Raw genomic sequence first — 17,259 nt, 5'->3', positions numbered from 1 at the left:
CTACCCTATTTCTTGCAGGTGCCTGTGCATGTCTGAGCTGCAGGTAAATGGCTTTGCAGCAGGGTAAAGCATATGGCTTTAAAACTGATTGAAATCTAATTAGTGCAGTCCCCACTGTTTGGGGGAAAAGAAAGAAAAAAAAGCTCTTTGGTCTCACTTTTCATTAATATATTCCGGAGTTGTTCTTAGCTTGATATTTAATGCCTTCATTTGAAATCCACCAGCTTTTCCCAGGGAAAACTAGTTCTTGTCCTTGCAAGATCCCGCTGAAAAGTCTTTTTTTGTGATATCCATTAGCCCATTTTGATTTGGTTTGGTTTTTTTGCTTTTTTTTAAATCCCTTTTTAAAGGAGTCTGATGCTGCTCTTCAGCTTGGATCCATGGAGGTCAGGCAGGCAGCAATTCATCCACCCATGACAGCAGAGCTCCCTCTCCCCTGCTCACCATTTGCTTAGGAGTGATTTTCCTGCCAAGTTTATTGCCATTCCTTGCATTTGAAAGGAGATTGCTCTTATTTAGCTGACGGGCATCTGAGCAGGAGAACAACTCCAAGCAAAAGGGGAGGTGAAAACCCTGCAAAGGCACATTCACCTGCAGGATGAGACCGTGGGGGCAAACGGGTTTGTTTTCCCGTCGTGGCCCATAATTCCAGAGAGTTTCGTTCTTGAACCAGGATCTGGGCAATCAACCCCGTCCCCAGCCCCGTGCAGAATGATTTAATTGTCAGCCAAAGAGAAAAGGAAGGTTGTGAGGTGAGACTGAAAGAGAGGAAGTGACGCCAATCCAACATCACATCCTGACTTTTCGCACGCTCCGGGGCTTCAAAGTTCGGGAATGAATCCCTGTCTCCCCTCAGCTAATTACCCAAGGAACTTCCAACATCCCTTCTGCTAATCAGGAGTGGTGCATGCTGTAAATGCCAAGGGAGGAAATGGCTAGCATGCAACATGTGGGAATTGCATGGTTCAGTCTTTCTGCAGGCTCTGGAATTGCTGCTGAGGAGGGGATTTTCCGCTGGAAAAGGGATGGAAATTCGTACAGTGAGGAAAACACCATCAGAAGAAACTTCTTCCTCAGCGAAGTCTGATTTACAAACCCTGTGCACAAGGCTAAGACTTAATTTTTCCTTTCCAGGCTGGCTAAGTGGCCAATTTTCAGTAACAAGCAGTTAAAATCAAAGCAATAGGAATAAACCAAAAAAAAAATTAAAAATAAAAAAATCCTGGTTTATGGCCTCCATTTGGTCCTTAATGGATTAACGTTCTCCGTGTGTTTCTCGCGGGCTTCAACATTTGTGCCCGTCGTAAAAGGCCCTTTTTCTCTCTCTCTCTCCTGCTCTTGTTTGCTTCCCCAAATGGTGCCCTCGCCCTCCCACGCCGGGTCGAGGGCCCTTTGGAAAGTCATTTAACAAAGCTGCTGCCTTGTGGGCTCCGTGTCTTGACAGTGTCAGGGAAGTTCAAACGCTGGGAACAGGCCTGGGACAGAGCGGGGCTGCAGGATGTGCTCCCCCGGCCCGGGCAGACAGGGGTTGACACTGATGCTGCCGAGGGATCAAGACTTATTTATTTTAAAAGTCTGCAGCAGCACAGAAGCCCTGGCAGGCCCCAGGCTGCTGAACACATCTCCCCTTGTCGTGAGGAAAGTCACTGTGCAGAGGGATGACACTGCGGCCACACAGATGCTTGTTCCCTCTGCGACGGCCACGTCAGCTTGGCTCTGGGAACACTGGGAAGGAATGTAGGGGTGGTGGCTCTGAAAGGCAGTGGTGGCTCTGAAAGGCAGTGTTGGCCATCCTTCTCTCAGTTGTGTCACTGTATTCCTCACTTGGGGCAGAAATGAGCCCAAATTCAGCTCCGTGCCCTCAGGGGTGAGGTAGGAGATGACTGTCAAATGAACGTATTAAAATACAGGAGATGAAAGGCCTCAGTGGCAAACAGTTAGTATGCTTCTGAAAGACAAAAAAGGTTAAAAAAAAATATATATGTAATTTTGTAACTTGAAATTTAACAGGTGAACAGCTGGTGTAGAGTTGGGTGAGGGTGCAAAGCCCCTGGGTCCTTAACATATCCACACCCATAGGATGGCATCCTGAGGGCACTCTTAAGGTTTAGCAGAAGTGGTTTGGCCCAGGCAAACCACCACAGAAGCTGTGAAAACTGCTCAGGATGTGCATCTCTACAGTAATTTATGGCAGGGGGGAACACCAGAATCCCAGGATCATGCACTTTTCCTGCCTGTTTCCTCCTCAGGGAGCTGAGGGAGGCAGCTCTGGCAGGGGCCACTGAAAGGAGTGACACGGGGTGTTGATGTCTCTCCTCTGGCACTGCTGTGATGAGCAACTCTCCTCCAAGACGTGAACAGCCCCTGGGGAACCAAATCCAGCTGCACAGGGAGGGTTTGCTAAGTTTAAAGCAACCAGCCAGACACAAACGTTCCTTTGTTTCCACAAAGGATGGAACAGCACGGAGTTATTTTCCCCCCCTTCTGGGAAAGGACACTGGCAGCATGTGTAGTGGAGATCCCAGCTGGTCTCATCAGTCATGGGATGGGAGATGAGACAGGGAAATGGGGAACACACACACACCTAAGGCTCTGGCTTGCCTTTCGGAAGAGCTGAGCTGCCCTGGGAATCTAAAGCTAAGCCAGAAATCCCAGGCATTTCCCAGCTCCCCGTTGCATGGCTGCTCCCATTCAGAGAAGAATCCCTTCCCTTTAGAGAGAGGGCTTCAAGTGTGTCTAATTCAGTCTCCAAGGTGGGCACAGGAAATTGGGGATGAGGGAAGGCAAACTGTTGTCTGTGAAACTCATTTGCAGTCCTCCACAGAGCCTGCCAGACATGCAGTCCTAGGCTTTATCCAAACCACCAATTTGAGGGATTAAATACCTATTGATTCTATGGAAAATACTTTAATATTTGTTTTTGGATCTAAGAGCAGCACAAATGATTTCTTTCCTCGTGAAAATCGGCTCAGTGCTATTAACAATAATGGGTTTTGTCCCTGAATCCAGGCTCTCTCTGTGAGCTGGTTTAATTTAGGAATATCTATCTTGCAAGGGCTTGAAATGGTTCTTCCCTGCACTTTGTTTCTCAGACACATACTGCTATCTCCATATCCGTGTGAGAGCTTTATAGTCCAAATATTTTTTATGTATCCTGCAGGACAATTCCTCCAGCAAGTGCTCTCTCCAATAAGAACGTTTCCAGGATTAGGCTCTGAGACCACAATGTGCGTGTGTGCCACAGGAAAAAACAAACCCATACTTGTAAACAGACAGACTTCCTACCCTCCTCTGAGCAAACAGGAGTTGTGACCCAAATCTACCCTCTTTCCTAGAAAAATCCTTGTTAGTTTAATACATTTTTAAACAGAGTGTAAATGTCAGCTTGCCTTCTGTGGGGCTTGAGCGTTCCAAGAGAACATTCCCAGCAAGATCCCATGGTGTCCTGCTTTTGAATTTCCACTGCTTTGGAGAGGCAGAATCAACTCTTTTATACACCTGAGCTGAACCTCTTGGGCTGCACTTATTTGACAGCAGGATGAGCTGGCAGGAGATCTCTGCCCCTGTGTGCAGCCACTGGGATGTCACAACACGTTATGGTATCACAGAGGGGAAAAAAAAAAAAAAAAAGGTGAGAAGGAATTGCTGCTGAAGAAGGGGGAAATATCTGCTTTAAAAAAAAAAATTAAAAAAAAAAAAACTGCTGAATGCCTGCAAATGAATCTCTGTGAGTTCTGTGCTTGTCTTTCTCCGGTGCCTGAAATGTGTTAAACCTACATCAAAGGCGGGGGAGACAGGGCTGTGCCTCCTTCTACCGTGTAATCTTTGGGCTTGGCTGCTGCCTGGGTGCTTGGCAGCGTGGGAAGGAATTGTCACCTCTGTCACTCCCACTGCGGGGTCCCCGCGTGTGTCACACCCACACACACACCTGGCCAGGTGTGCTGGAAGCCACCCCTCTGCTTTGGGGGGAGCAGAGCCGGTGGCAGAGCTGGAGGAGGGACAGGAAGGCTGGTGCCAGCCTTTAGGATGTGTCTCAGAGCTGCTCTCACAGCTACACAAGGAGCTCTTTCACCCTAAGAGCTGCTTCCCAGAGGTTTCCCAGGACGCAGAGCGCATTTAGACTGCAAGAGCCTGCTGTCTGAGGGCTGAGAGACACATGCCAGTGCCAGGGCATGCCACTGGAATGACTGCTGGTGGCTCCAGGGAGTTGGGGGGGGGGTCAGCTCCGAGCTCAGAGTCAGGATCAGAGCATTTGAACAGCACCGAGCACAAACGCAGGGGAGCTCTGAACTGGAGAACACAGATGTGCTCCAGTGGCTCTCTGTGCCTCAGACCATGTTTATGTGGAATATATATGTTTGAAAATGTAATTTTTCCCCTTTCCTAATAAAACTGGGGAGATGGAGCCAGTGTTGAGTTCATGACTTGGGTACTCTCCAAGCCCCATCCTTCCTCCTCTGTTTTTTCCTTCCCACTCCTCCATCAGCTGCAGGAATGGGACTGTTCAGGAATGGGACAAGGTACAAACCTGGGTGTCTGAGCTGCCCTCTGAGCAGGGGCTCAGCCCTCTGGCTTGGACACAACACACTCCTAAAACCTCCTAAATCCAACACAAGTCTCTCCTTGGAGCATCCCTGAGCTGGCAGGAACCAGCGTGGAAGTGGAGCAGCCTGCTCAAATGTCAGGGAACATCCTGCCAGGAGTGGAGAGGGGAGGCAAGGCACAGTGGAAGGAGGTGCTTTTAAGGATGGTTTTACTTCAGTAATCACTGAGCAAATAATGCAGCCACACCTGAGCAGGGACTGGCTGGGCCAGACCAGCAGGTCCCTTGTGCTGGAGCCCAGCACAGGTGAGTCAGGAGGTCAGAGAGAGCAGAGTTTGGGCACAGATCTCACCTCCCTGAGCAGGTCGAGGAAGCTGCCCAGACAAGGGCCCTTTGGAGTGATTCAGGAGCGTGACAGGCCCATATTTCTGTGCAGTACCACAACCTTTTGAGGGCCAGCCACACTCTGGTGGCTGCATTTCGCTGGTGGTTCCTCTGCACACTTTGTGAAGGTCTCTGGGTTATTCCTCTGCAATGTTCAGCATGATGCTGACAGGAGCAGGGTGATCAGGATGGACCTGGATGGTTGGGAACCAGCAAACCTACAGGGAGGTCTGTGAAAATGTGAGGGTTGGTAGCAGCCAAGTCTGTGACCCCACAAGGTCTTTGCTTAGAACCCCTAAGACTTTGCCTTGTCTGGGGACAGCTGAGGAGTCCTGCAGACGTGTTGGTGAGTCAGAGAATCATAAAAAGGTTTGAGCTGGAAGGGAACTTAAAGCTCATCTCATCCCACCCCCTGCCATGGGCAGGGACACCTCCCACTAGACCAGGTTACTCCAAGCCCTGTCCAACCTGGTCTTGGACACTTCCAGGGATGGGACAGCCACAGTTTCTCTGGGCAACCTGTGCCAGGGCCTCCCCACCTTCATAGTAAGGAATTTCTTCCTATTATCCATTCTTAACCCACCCATCCATTCTTAACCTGTGCACCCAGGTTGCTGTGGGGATGACTTCGGGATGCAGTGCTTTTCTGGCCTTTGTTTGGTACTTGTGGGCAGAACTCTCCAGAAAATCTGGCCTCATGTATATATTTAGTTCTGCTGTGCTTTCCCCCGAATCACAAAGTGCATTCCAGCAGTGGCAGGACCCCAGCCTGGCCCTGGGAAGTCTGATGTGGCTGTGCAGTGAGATCTAGAAAAGAGAAGGGATGGAGAGCAGGCAGCTGAGGAGGTGGCAGCTCAGTGCCTTGCTCAGCTCTGTGAGCATGTAGCTCTCACTGCTCTTCCTTACAAGTCTTTGGCACCAGTGAAGTCCACAGCAATCACTGGCCGTGTCCTCTTGGATGAAAAGAGAAGGGCTGTTCTCACCAACAGAAAAAACCCCCATCTTTTCAGTTCTGTCACCCTTTGAACGAGCCCTGTAGCTGCTTTGGACGTCCTGTCTCAATGGCTGACACCAAGCAGGGCAGAAAACAAACAAGCAAAGAGGGCGACAAGGAAAAATAAAGCCCTGGGAGGGGAAAAAAAGAAAGCAGCACAGGAAGACAACTCAAGGGCAGCCAGTGATAGGCAGGAGAAATCCTGCCACTTCCAGTCATGTCAGGGGAGAGGAAAGCCATGCAGACACAGAGTTAGCATCCTTAAAGTACTCAGGTTAGGGAGAATTATGACAGCTGTGTGTGTAATGCATGTGAACACGGGCAAAGAGCTGCTGAGGGCTCTGGTTCCTCCTGGCAAGCTCAGAGCCTTGGAGGTGAGGGAGGGGATGCTGCTGGATGAACCGTGTCATTCCCCCTCGTGCTGCAGCCCCAGGGTGAAGGGTTTGTGTTCCCAGCCCGAAGGAGGAGTGGGAAGTCTGTTTGTCAGGATCCAGGGGGGTTTGCTCACCTATTTTGGGAGTCATGGCTCAAAATCTGGCCACATCACCACCCTCTGTCAAGTGGTTGAACTCCTCTGCTCTAGGTGAGATCCCCATGGGAGGGTGAAGATCCCTGTAAAGACCCCTGAAGACTCCTAAGCTCAGTGGGAAAATCTGCAAATTAAGGGTCAGTTCCTTTTTTTTTCTTTTAGAAGAGTCAAAAAGAACAAAATCCATTGTGATTCACTCCTGGGCTGGTGAAAGTGAGCTGGGAAAGGCATGAGCAACTACTTAATCCCCATCCCATAGCTCCAGGCACTCAGATACCAGGGCTAATAAGTGTCCTGCAAGGAGCCCTGGTCCCCAGGCTGGGACAGGAGCAGAAGTGCTGGGATGTGTCCCACAGCCTGCCAGCAGTGGGAAGCAGCTGGGACAGGTTCAGGTTGGAAAAGCCCTCTGTTATCCTCCAGTCTGACCATTAACCCAGCACTGCTGTGTTCGCCACTGAACCATGCCCCCAAGTGCCATACCCACACATTTTTGGAACGCTTCCAGTGATGGTGACTCCATCATTTCCCTGGGAAACCTGTGCCAGTGCTTGATCACCCTTCCAGTGAGGAGGTGGCACCATCCCATGCCTACACTACGCCTGGTAACCCAAACTGTGGCTGTTCCTTCTGCTCTCATCTGCCGTGGATGTGGTGGCAGGTGGAGCCCTTTTCCTGAAGGGAAGAGGAGAAATGAGGAGTCAGGAAAGAGGTGCACAGAGGAGGGCACCTCATAGGGGGGGCAACATAAGGAAAAACTTGGGAGCCAGGGAGAGGAGTGGAGAGAGGGATGGATTCACAGACTTCTGAATGGGAAGCTGAAACATCCAGCCAGTAACTGCTGGTCTTTCCTCCCCACATCTGACTTGGGGCGGGGGGGAAAAGCCTCTGCTATCACATGCAAGCAATTTAGCTCAAGGAACATGGTTTTATTGCCTGCCGAGTGCTTTTCCAAATGGGACCTGGAGCTTTCACACAGTTCTCTGCCTCTTCAGCATTCTCTTATCCCTCAGAGGCAGAAGGATTTTTATCTTCATCCAGCAAAAAAAAATCCATAAAACCAGCTGCCTTAAAAAACAAACCCCCCTTTCCCAGCCTATGCTAATAATTTACTCTTATTCCAGGTTTTATTACGAGCTCTTTCAAGGGCTGCCCAGAGCCCCATCCGTAAATAGCACATAACTCAGGCCATGAGGATTTCCTCCCCGGTGGGACCTTTAATGTCTAAACCAGAGGTGTCAAACAAGCAGCTCAAAGACCCGTTGTGGCCCTGGAGAGTTCTACATCTGGACTATATCTCAGTGCTTAACACATTAGCTTTTGCCCCGAGCAGCTCCGGATTTCCCTCGTCAGTTGGAGCTGAACCTGAGTTAGGTTTGATTTAAGAGGCTGAGCATTCAAAGGGAAAAGGAAAGGTACCTGCTTAAACGTTCAAAGTGCTGCCCTGGAGGCTCCCGGGGTTTTGGAGCAGGGTGCAGGCACATATCTCCCCTGGAGCGATGCACATCACACCCGGCCCTGCCTGGGAGAGAGGGAGGCAGGGAGGGAGGGAGGGAGGGAGGCAGGGCTGTCTGCGCCGGGCGCTGGTCCCACGCGTCAGACCTTCTCCTGGTTTATCAGGGCATCTACACACGACCTGCAGGCTCGTGGCTGTGTGTGTTTGCCAGCTGTGGCTGCCCTCAGAATCCCTTTATCTCTGGCAGAGGGTGACTCCGCCAGCCCGGTGGGGTTCTGAGCTGGCACGGGCAGCACCGGGAGCAGGGAGAGGAGCTGGAGCCCCTGTGTCCTGCCACGGGAAAGGGAGCACTGGGTGGTTCTGTGTGCTCCTTTTCCTTCAGGTGGGATGCAGTATGTCTCAGAGGGGGAATTTGGGGCATTTGGATGTTCTTCCTGACTTTTCCATGCTGCTTCCTCCCTTGCTCGATCTCTGTCTGTTCTGATGGCTGGGACTGTCCCCTCATCTGCTCCCATACTGGGGTACAGCAGTGTGAACAAGTCAAACACTGAGGTGCCACTTGCAGAGAGAGAGATGGAGGCTGTGCCACATCCCTTCTCCTGCTCCATGAATTCACCAATAACATTTGGGGACGAATTCCTTTCAGTGGTAGAGCCCTCTTCAGCTTGCTGATTCCAGTCCCAGACTGGGCTACTGGTCTGGATTGTCAATGAAAAAGGTGCTGGGGGTGGATGATGTGGGTCTCACAGGACCTGGCTCAGCTCAGTTGCTCATCTGTGGGGTTTGTCCCGTGCCACGTCCTTTGGAATGCAAAGAAGATTGGGCTCAAGGGAGAAAAAAAAATTGCATTTCTCTGTGGTTTTTCCCATCCTAACTCTTCTTGATGCGTTAAATCCTGACCCCATCTGTGGCTTGATCCTGTCTGAAGTGTGTTATTCCACGAGACCACGATGGTGGGATGGTACAGTGCTGGATTAGAGGATAGGCATTACTGGGATGCAGCAGCCCCCTTTGAGCAGCCTGAATTCCTACAGCTGTGCAGAAGGAGGTTCAGGGACTCAGCACCAGCTGGGATGTGGCTTATCCATGGGGAAGCATTTCCTGATTTCCTGACAGCCGCAGGTTTGGATCGATTTGGTATGGGAGGATTTCTCTGCCACAGAGGGGCTAAGGAGAGCCCCCAGCCCCCAGCCCCCCCACCTCCCTGCTGCCTTTTCCCCTCTTCCCTTTGATTCCCACATTTCAGCTCAGCCCAGACGCCCCATCCCGTGCTCCTTCCCCACGGCACCTGCCGATTTCCAAAGCCCTTCTCTTGCCCCAGCCGCCTCCCTGTGAGGTCTCTGGGTGGATCGTGGCAGGAGGCACGGAGGGCACGTGGCCGCCAGCTCCGCCAGCTCCGCCAGCTCCATCCCCGCCGACTCTCGGCCGCCTTTTCCTCCCCGGACACCCACTCCCTTCCCGGCTCCCCTCCCGTGCCTGTAGCAGGTCGACACAGGGCGGAACCTGCTGCTCCTGTGCGAGTGTTGTAATGACATTTAACAATCTGCCACCGGCGAGTTTCCAGCGCCGGGGCGGGCGGGCGAGCGGCCTCCCCTCCACGCTCTTGGCAAGGCCGACACTTTCCCAGGCCTCCTGCCCTCCGTCAGCGGGGCCACTCCCAGCCCGACAGCCCCGACAGGATACCTGCACAATGACTGCAACAACACGGGGCCCAGCCATGGGAAAAACGAGGCCAAGGCAACCCAAGGGCGAATTGCGAGATGAATAACTTCCCCGGAGCCACGGCCGGGGAGCGTGCCTTGGCCTGCTGTTGATTCACCAGCTGACTTCCCCCCGCCCTCCCTCGAGACAGACCTGCCTGGATTCCGTCACTCAGCTGAAAATAGCAGCTGCGAGGGTTCAGGGAGGAGAGGAAGGGAGGACAGGCACGGGGAAGCTCCCTGCGAGGAGCCAGCCCTGCAAACCAGCCCCGTGCGCTCTCCCTGCGGGATCGTGGCACTGGGTGCCACCAGCCAAAACTGCAGGAATTGCTTTGGCTGGCCGGCCACGTCCATCCTTTCTGGGTTTCCGTGCTCTTGTGCTTGATGGGAGAAGAGGAAAAGGCCTCAGAGTTGCGCTGGGAGAGGTTTAGGTTAGATGTTAGGGAAGATTCCGTTGCTGAAAGGGTGGCCAGGTGTTGGAACAGGCTGCCCAGGGCAGTGGTGGAATCACCATCCCTGGAAGGGCTCAAAAACATGTAGGTGTGGTGTTTAGGGACGTGGTTTAGGGGCAGGTTACTGGTTGGACTTGATGATCTTAGAGGTCTTTTCCAACCTGAATGAGTCCATGATTCCATGATTCTCTGTGTTCCCCACTTTAACCCAAGGCTTCAGTTGGAGTTCCTGAACTGGGTGTGCTCCAGCTCCGGTGCCAGAATGATGCAGGAGCATCTGTTGCTCTGGAGAACTGTGTGCTCTCAAAATGGGGTCCCCCAGGCCCTAGAGTTGCCCAGGGCAGTGCAGTCAGGCCTGGGGGCAGAGGAACAGGTCAGAAGGAGCAGGGCCACGTGCAGGAGACACCAGAAAGGTCCCTGCCCTCCCCGGGGCAGAGGTGGCTGTTCAGTTTTCGAGGAAGCAGCCAGACCTGGGGCTAAGCAGTGAAATCCAGAGGCAGCTCATTATGGGGTGAGTGACTCGAGGAGCCCTGTGCACTGCAGTGTCAGGGCTGTCTGGCTGTGACACTGGGCTGGGGCTGGCCTGCTACCACCTCCAGCACTTGGGCTTTCCACCAGGACACCGCTGGCAGCCCCCACAAAACACCCCTGGCTCAATATTCCCCAGGTGAATGCCAGGACAGCAGCACGGCGAGGTGCCACGGCACCTTAAAAAAAACCCCTCACTTGTTGTTTTTTTTTTTTTGCCCTGGCTTTTAAAATGCACCAGTGGCTGTGTCCGTTTGGAGCCGAGCCCCGTTTCCCCTCACATTCCATATTCTGCAATTCGTACACACGCCAATCAAAACTGTTGTTAGGCACAACTGTCACGTCAAGAGCACGTCCAGCGCTGCCGGTGATTGACAGCAAAGTTTGTTATCTGTGAATGTGTCATCCCATCCAGCACCCAGTGCTGCCTGACAGGTCATCAGTGGGAGACTTCCATCATCCATATATTATGAGATGGCTGGAGCAAATCGCTTCCCAGCCAGTCCCAGGCACAGCTCCTCTGCATCCCCGTGAAGCTGAGATATAGGCTTTGACAGGAGAAGGAGGTGGAGGTGGATGGACCTCGGTCAGAGGAATCCTGGAGGGTCAGCAAGTGAAAACAGGGCATGTCCATTTCTGTCCTAACTCCTCTGTAGGAATTTGAGGCAGCAGGTTCACAGAAAACAAGAGTGTGGGAAGAAAATCTCTGCAGAGGAGCAGAAAAGCCCCAGGACGGGGCTTAGCAAATTTTTGCACAGGCTGTGGGAGCTGGAAAGGAGTTCTCTTGTTTGGCCTTTTGCTTTCTTGTTTTTATAAGAACCAGCCCAAATCCACTTTTGCAAAGAACTGTGTGGAAAAGGGAAGTGATAAGGTAGAGAGTGACCTGTGCTTGTCAGCCTGAGGGAAGTCGGGATGAAGGAAGTCCTGAATGAAAGTTTGGGAAAACACTTAATGGAGTCCATGCAGCAGTTCAGTGGCCATAGAAATAAGGGGAAGGGAAAGACTCCAGTTAATCTTGATAAACTTTGAGTCAGACCTTTGATGCAATGTGATGCCAAAGGCAGCTCACCCCAGAGACCAGAAAAATGGAGAAACTGGGGAGAACTGGGAGGATCTGCCACTAGTGAACCCCCACTGCTAAAGTTTAAAGTGACAGCAAAATACAGTGACTTGTTAAATGATTTTCTTTTAGGTTTTTAAGCTTATTTTTCGTTTTTTTACACTCTAAATATTATTTCACGTGAGTGCTTTGACACCCAGACGTGTTATTACGACAGATCTTAGACAAAAGGGTTGTTAGCAAAACAACGTTTTTCGTAACATTTTTTTTTTCCTGAGGAGCTTTGAACGTCTCTCTGTTCAAATTTAGAATTAAAATGACATCTAAAGCGTGGTAGAAGAGCTGCATGTCCTCTAGGATAGAAATTACACCCTCCAAGGAAGCATAGCCACCAGCAAATTCGTGGCCTGGAGCCAATCAGGCTCAGGAATAATTTGATCTCAGGTCCCCTGCAAATTTTTCTGTCTTTTAGAGAGAGATCTGGGCTGGATCTTAATTCTTGCTAAAGCCAAGGGAGTTTTTGCACTAATATGTATCAGCCTGTTGCACAGCACCTGGAGGAATCTCTGTCTGCATCCCTGCTTGGATGCTACGGAGGATAATATCTATCCTAGGACTTTTTTGTGACCCCAGGAATGGGACTGGGCCATGGAAATACCTTTGGAAGCCAAGCACACATTAGTCTGTGAACACACAGGTCAGCTTCTAACACTGTGTATCAAAGAGATATTAAAGGCAAATCATAAAAGGAGGTTCCTTCATCCCACACAACCCCCGTGTTTTGATTTCCTGGCGAAGAGACCCAGAGGTTTGTTTGGACTGCAATTAGCGAGGTTTATAGTCACAATTCAATCATAACAACTTCCCTGGGCTCGGGAGAAGGTTAAACCCAGCAAATGCAGAACTAAACCCACAACTGGCTTTGTAATTCTCCACTTAAAAATAACACTTTGATCTGCTACGCGGTGAAAGCTCCCAAATTTGGATGCACAGATTGCCAGGGAGGTGGAGGGGAGGGGAAAGACACTTGACACTTTCCCAAACACTTTAGTGAAACGCTGCTGGACCCTGAGCAAGGATGGGTTTTTATTAAATCCTCTGTGTGTTAGAATATCTATTAGATACATAAATACAGATGGGTGGGTAGGCAGCGAGGCAAACAGATGAGCAGATAAAGAGATGGACAGGGCCTGGGAAAGAAGAGCAAATGGGCCCTCAGACCCTGCTCTGAACTCTTGCCTTGCTCTGCTCCCAGGCAGTTGGGTTCTCCAGGGGAGGGTTTTTGCTCATCATGACAAATCGGGCGATGTGGGGAATCAATTGTGCAGCAGCACAGCCCCGCTCCGATGGCTCCTCCGAGACCTCCCAGCCCAACCCGCTGAAACCTTAGAGCTCGGAGACAATCCCACAGCCTGGAGAGCATTTAGGATAAAATTTAAGGTACAAGGACTCAATTTGTCTCGGGCAGGATCTGCTTTCCGCGGCCACAACCTGTAATTCAGGCAGACTGGAACTTTTCTGCCTTGTAGCCTCCACATGAGCCATTAGACAGGAAGAAGTGAGCTGCCAGTTTCAGTGCTGGAATGGGAATTATCCAAGGTACAGTGACCTGTACCTTCTCGTAAAACATCTCACCTGGGGTGGGACTGATGTCACTGGTATCTGACCTTGGAGCAAACTCCAAATAGCAATTCACATGGAGAAAATGGCATTAATTCCCCCACCCTTCGATGTGATGCAGCTCCCGTCGAGTGTGTTTTCTGTGAAGCAGTCAGAAGGAGCTCGAGGGTGTGCAAGACCCTCATTTTTGGGGAGCAAACCTGCAGGAAGGTGTCTGTAATTCCTGAGCTGACTGTGGTCTATTAGCTTGGATGTCAAGGCACAAGAGACTGAGCTCCAGCCACTGGATACACAGCCAGGATCCCAGGCTGGATGCACTGCCCAGGCTCCCCAGGGCAGTGGGCACGGCCCCAAGGCTGCCAGAGCTCCAGGAGGGTTTGGACAACGCTCTGAGGGACAGGGTGGGATTGTTGGGGTGTCTGTGCAGGGCCAGGGGTTGGACTTGGATGATCCTTGTGGATCCCTTCCAGCTCAGGATATTCCCTGATTCTTTTTCCACAAAGATCTGTTACCTCACCTTACACTAACACATGCTGGCAGCTGTTTCAACAGGAGCAGTAAGTGAGCGGCAATGGGAAAGAAGAAAGAGCTTCTCAAAGATGTTGCTGTGTCTCTTGTTAGTGGTCTGACCTTGTGCTTCCAGAATCACGTGTGCAAGGGGCACAGGCAGCTTCCTTCTCCTCTAGCCAGGGGCCAGGGCACTTCAGGACTTGTAAACATGCTGCTTCTGAAGGATAGTCCACTCTGGCAGGAGGGGAAAGGCAGAGAGGTCTGTAGCACAGGTCACATTGGTAGGTGACACAACCACCAGCCAGGCTCATGACGAGCAGCTTGTTCTTTTCCCATCCAGTGGAGTTGCTCCAAGGCAGCTGAATTTACCCTCCTCACAGCCAGGTCACTGCATTTTGGTCCCCACTAAAAATAACCGGGCAATGGATGTGTCTTAATCTGTTTGAATCTTAAATAGCAGTTTGTGTCATCTCCCAGCTTTTGTGTGCAGCTCTTTGCTGTTGTCTTTCCCAAGCTGTTACACAAAGAAAGCTTTGGATGGTCAGCAGCCACGGAAAGATAATTCCCAGCTGGACTTAGAGAAAAGCTGTTCACAGGGTAATAAATGCTAAAAACCAACTTGCTGACCATGGTCCTTCTTCACATCCTCTCTAATTTCTTTGGGTGTCTTGCAGAGCAGGGTCTCACTCCCTGGCTGGAAGTTTAAGTTGGTGCTGATGTTCCACATACAGGGGACAGCACCAGTGACACACATCACTGACCTTGCTGTTTGCATCTGGATTTGTTCCTCCCTCTCACTTATTTTTTTCCCCCAGGACCTGGATGCTGGAAGACACAGAACCCACTCAGTCCTCCTGGCAAGGGTGCAGGGCCAAATAACAGCACGAGGCACAGGGGGAGCAGAGAGAGAACAAGCTTGGAGGGGAGATGGAAGAAGAACAGCAAGGGTGCAAAATGCTCGTGCTCTGACTAGATCAGGGAGGTCCCTATGGCTTATTCTGTTGCTCTTGTGAAGAATCCCATGATGTACATGTTGGATCACTGTAGGTCAGGACTTTATTTTATGATTCACCAAGTGGAATTTTGGTATCATTTTTTTTCCCTCCTCCTCTACAAGGGGACAGGTTTTAAAGTCAGTTATGTCAACCACAAGGTCAGAATCTGAGCCAGTCTCTCCAAGCTGATGCTGCTTTGTCTTCCCAGAGGAAACCTGTGCTCTGGCAGCTGCCCCTTGGTGAACAGAGTGTTTCATCCTTGGTTTATCTTCTCCAGATTTGGAGGGGGGGGAGAAGAACAAAGTCTCTAGACATGTAAACAGCCTTAATGAGAGAACTATACACCAAGATCTGCCTGCTTTCAGCAACAGAGTTAAATATAGCTTCTAAATGCTGCTAATTGATTTTAGCTGTCTGGGGAAAGCTTTTGCCTTCACACCATCCCACCCACGCCGCTCAGCAGTCCCTCACCTGCCCCTGTCGCTCCAGAAGGCACAGGGAATGGCAGCAGAGCCTCTGTGCTCAGTATTTGTCAGTTGTTTTAGCACCCAAATGCTGTAAAACAAACCCCAACAAACCCATGGGCTGCTCAGAGACCCTGGCTTAGGCCTTTGCTGAAACCTCCGTGGATTCTCATGGCTTCTTTCCATCTGCCCCGGGTCTATTTTTTACGGTTTGGCCTTGAAAAAATCTTTCTCTTCTTTGAAAACAAGTCTGTTTACAAATATTTGCCTCGGAAATGTTCTGTTGTTCCAAACAGAAAGAGAAACTGCTCAGCTCTGCGTAGATGCACGGACAGCACCCTCAGCCAGATGTGTGGGGATGTGTGGTGTCCCTGCCCGTGGCAGGGGGTTGGAACACGATGATCTTTAAGGTCCTTTCCAGCCCAAACTCTTCTGGGATTCCACGATCTTGCAAGCAGGCAGAAAGGCCCAGTTTGCCAAAAAAAAAAAAAAGAAAAAGGATGGCTCATCCCAGAGCTGGCAAATCAGAGAATAAAAAGAAGTGTGAACTTCTGTGTGAACCACAGATGTGGGTTGTTGGGTGCAGTAAGGAATAAACTGTGGATGTGTGGTGGATCTTTTTACTATGCAAAAAGTATAAACAGCAGGGTGGTGATGGGTAGAAAATTACTGTGGGATATATTCCATATATATATATATTCTGCATATATATTCTTACATCCTCCATAGACTTTTCTGTGCTCCCTCTGAAGTGAGACAGGTTACTTTCAAGGATGTGAAGTAGGTGGGTCTCTTCCAAATCAGGGTCCTAGTCTTCTTGTGAAGCACCCAGTTTGTGCCCAGCCCAGTGAGGTGTCTGCAGCAAAAAGGTGTCTCCAGCTGGTGGAGGAGCCCAGTGGGGCTAAAAACTAAAGCTGCAAACAGACCATCATGGCTTTAAAAACTTACTCTGAGCACTCTGCCCTACCAAGGACTGACACTTTTAATGTTGCTGTTGGGTTTAAGGTGCCTTCAAGAGGTTCATTTTTAAAGGGCAAAACTCAGCAGTTCTTGAAGCTCAGCCTTCCTTACAGCCCTGACAGCTTTTGCAGAGCCTGGTTGTGACTGATGAAGAGCCACATCAGGCAGGTTTATTTGTAATACAGATTCCTCTTCATGGCTGTTGTCTTGTACTTCAGGGCAGCAAATGGGAAAGGGTTGTTTTTTGGGGGACACCCCCATTCCAGCCAGCATGACCAAGATCTGAGGAGACCCCTGACAGCTTATGCAGCTCTGCCTAAAAATGTGATGGGCATGTATTGCACTGTGAGAAATTATAAATGTAGGTATTGGCCCCACAATCTGATAGAATAATTAATATAATATTATAGAATATAGGAATATATGTTTTATTCAATCAATGCATTCAGATGTAAGAATACATTTCAGCCCCTGCTCACAGGGGCTGAAACAGGAACCAAGGGGTCTCTGCTGATTGGAAATGCAAACTCCTGGCCCATCAGTTTTACAATGGACAAGCTTTCAGTGCTTTAATGCGTGTGGGATCTGGCTTGCCCGTTGCATAAGAGCTGTTCCGTGGCCCTACAGGACTGATTTATCTCTGGGTAATATGATGGGCTCTTGAATTGCAATGAAAAACCCCTTTCTTTGACAATGGTTCGGGGTAACCTTATAATAACCTCCTCCACCTTCCCCAGAGAAATGCTTCAGTCAGATAAAGGAATTTGTTATCCACACAGAAACATCTGCCCCCTTCCTAGGAAAGGACTGACTCAGAGTGACAGTTACCCTTTCCTGGCTGTGTAAAAGCACCACCAACACCACCCTCGGAGGGAGCTGGGATGGTTTGTTGTTTTTTTTTTTCCCCTTCCCTGACGGCTTCGGTTGCGGGAAGATCACCTGAGCCGGATTTGTGGCGTTGGGGTTTTTTATTTCATAATGATGGATGTGCTGGGTAAATGTAATGGAAGAGGCGAGATAGCAGAGCAGAAATTTGGCGCCAAGCGCCCCGGCTTTTGAAAGAGCTG

General features: G+C 50.4%; 1 long non-coding RNA gene across 1 annotated transcript; it reads right to left on the bottom strand.

The window, feature by feature from the left end:
• Nucleotides 1-1,545: 1,545 nt before the first annotated feature.
• On the bottom strand, nucleotides 1,546-10,296 carry LOC135425988 (uncharacterized). The gene is made up of 2 exons (XR_010435818.1): nucleotides 9,587-10,296; nucleotides 1,546-1,948 (listed from the first exon to the last, which is right to left on the bottom strand). It is a non-coding gene; the product is annotated as an uncharacterized LOC135425988 (long non-coding RNA).
• Between the last annotated feature and the right edge of the window lie 6,963 nt (nucleotides 10,297-17,259).

The sequence above is a fragment of the Pseudopipra pipra genome, chromosome 22 (genome assembly GCF_036250125.1).
Source record: "Pseudopipra pipra isolate bDixPip1 chromosome 22, bDixPip1.hap1, whole genome shotgun sequence".
Taxonomy (NCBI): Eukaryota; Metazoa; Chordata; class Aves; order Passeriformes; family Pipridae; genus Pseudopipra; species Pseudopipra pipra.
Note: the sequence above shows the minus strand (reverse complement) of the source record. Positions and strands in the feature narration are given on the sequence as shown.